The sequence below is a fragment of the Mus caroli genome, unplaced genomic scaffold, assembly GCF_978045245.1.
Source record: "Mus caroli unplaced genomic scaffold, Mus_caroli_1 scaffold_18, whole genome shotgun sequence".
NCBI classification, from domain to species: Eukaryota; Metazoa; Chordata; class Mammalia; order Rodentia; family Muridae; genus Mus; species Mus caroli.
In genome coordinates, this window is record NW_028227273.1 from 41,349,603 (window position 1) to 41,352,211 (window position 2,609).

At 46.4% G+C, this 2,609-nt stretch overlaps 1 pseudogene; it reads right to left on the reverse strand.

Annotated features, from left to right (window-relative positions):
- Positions 1 to 413: 413 nt before the first annotated feature.
- LOC110284296 (ATP-dependent RNA helicase DDX18 pseudogene) lies at positions 414 to 2,383 on the reverse strand (annotated as a pseudogene).
- Between the last annotated feature and the right edge of the window lie 226 nt (positions 2,384 to 2,609).

Consider the following 2,609-nt stretch of genomic DNA (forward strand, 5'->3'; position numbering starts at 1 on the left):
GAGCTCACAGAGACTGAAGCAGCAAGCACAGGGTCTACCTGGGTCAACACCAGATCCTCTGCATATATGTACATACACACACACACACACACACACACACACACACACACACACACACACACACAGAGTAACTTAGTACTTTTATGGAACTCCTGACTGTGAGAATGAATGGGTCTCTGATTCTTTTGCCTGCTCTTTAGACTTTTCTTTCTGTTGGGTTGTCAGGCCCAACTTCAATATGAAAGTTTTTTTTTTTTAGTGATAAAATTTGTTTTATGGAAGTATTTAAAAATAAAATATTATCATCATAGTAAAGACAAAAAATGATCCTAGAGGTCATAAAGTTCCTTTTTAAAGGGTTCTGAGGAGGGGGGAAGCTGGGCAAAGTCAGTCCAGGTGGAAGGCAGATTGCCTCAATGTGAGGACTGCCTGCGGTCTGCTGGCTTCTTACTGATGTGTTTAAAGATCTTGGACTTCTCCACTTTCTTTGTTTTCTGGTAGCCGAAACCCCCACCACCCCCTCTCTTCTTAAGCTTGCCATCATGGCTGCTCACATTCAGATCAACAAAAGGAGGGACCTTAAAACCAAAAGACAGAGCAACCTGAGGCAAATTTAAGTTGTTCACATTGAAGATCTGCCTGAGAGAGTGAGAGTCATATGCTCGTATATAGGATTTGTATGCTTCCTGGGCAGACTTGTGGAGAAAGTAGTTCTTTTCGATCAGTTTTTTCCAGCTGAGACTGGATATCAGAAACTTTAGACCAGGAGAAGTCAAACTGATTCAATGGAACCTTGGACTGTTTCAAGTAACGAAGGAAACCCAACTCTTCAGGGCGCAGGATGAGCAGGGCGTGCCCTCTTCCATTCAGGCCCCTGGCTGTTCTACCGACACGATGAATGTATTCCTTGGGGTCATCGGGAGGGTCGTACTGAACAATCCAGTCCACTTCAGGGATGTCCAGCCCTCTGACTGCCACATCAGTACACAGCAGTATTCCCGAATCCTCGTTGCAGAACTGGAAGAATGTGGTTGTTCGCTTATTTTGCTTTTGCTTTCCATGGATGGCCAAGACGGGAAGGTCAATGTAGTTCAACAGCTCATAGTGCTATTTCACAGACATACAAGATGAAAAGAAGACCATCACTTTCTTTTTCCGGTTCTTCTTAAGGAATGTGAAAGTCGGAAGGAACCTCTTCTCAGAGGGACAAACAACATATCCCTGCTCAAGGCCATCCACTGTGGCAACCTCTTTGTCGTCGTCAACACCCACGTACAATGGCTCCCTTTTCAGAGAAATTCTTGCCAAGTCTTCAACTTTTCGAGTTTGTGTGGCAGGAAAGAGCATGGTTTGTCCACATGCTGGCAAAAGTTTAATAATTTGCTTTAATTCTTCTTCAAATCCAACATCCAAGATACGGTCAGCCTCATCAATAACCAGACACTGCAGGTTCTTATACATAAATCCTGGCGTGTTCTGCATGTGGTCCAGGAGCCGTGGCCACGATGATGTTGATCCCATTGTGGAGCTTCTGCACTTCAGCAGACCTGTTGCTGCTGCCCATGATCAACCCATACATGTGAACGTGGTGCGTCATCAGCTCCTTGAGAACACCAAAGGTCTGCATGGCCAGTTCTCTGGTAGGAGAGAGAATCAGGACTCCTGCTCCATTCCTGGGCATGAATTCCAACTTGACAATGAGCTCGATCACAGGGATGAGGAAAGCGAGGGTTTTGCCACTGTCGGTTTTCGCAGCCGCCAGAAGATCCCTGCCTTCCAGAAGTGGCCTGATACTTTTATGCTGGATCTCCGTCATGCGCTTGAAGCCCGTTTCTTCTATGGCCTTCAGGGTGTTCTCATTGACGAGGTTAGACAAGGAAGCAAATGAAGTGTCCTCAAAAGCACCTGTCAGTCCTAGGGGCAGGCTGGGCACCTCGCTGTCATCTGCCCTTTCCACATCATCTTCCGGTTCCTCACAGGCCTCAGCACTTTCTTCAGTTTTTGCTTTTTTTTTTGTATCGGGCCCGGCATCATTTGCCATTTTCCTCTTTTTCTTTTTTACTTCTGAATCAGGAGGCGGTGTTGGTGCTGCTTCTCCATTGGCTAAAGTTGTAAGTTTCTGGGGTGACTTTTTAACTTTGGCATTTTCCAAGGTCTCCTCAGGCATGCCTCCACTTTGTGCTTCTGCTGAGCCCACAGGCACAGAATGTTTCAGGGCCCTTTTCGCTTTTCCACCTTTTCCTGTTTCTTTAGGGCCATCTCCATTTTGAGGTTGGGACAGGCTCGTGTCTGATGCTTCTTGCAGCTTCAAGTTCCACTGCCGCAGCTTGGCGTTCCACTTCTCCATCTTCTTGCGCAGGAGTTTCATCTGTAGCTGTGACATCTTGCCGGGCCGCCCAGCCGTCTGCACAGAGCGACAGATGCACGTGCACAGTTGCAAGTCAGAAGTGTACCCAATATGAAAGTTTTTCCTTCATCTTGTTAGATTTTGTGTTGTCATATTTGGCTGTTACATTTTAGAAGCCTGTTATTTTCTTATGAAAGACAGAAATGGAGTGGATATGGAGGAAGCGAGAGGAGGGGGAGGAAGTAGGAAAAACAGAGGCAGG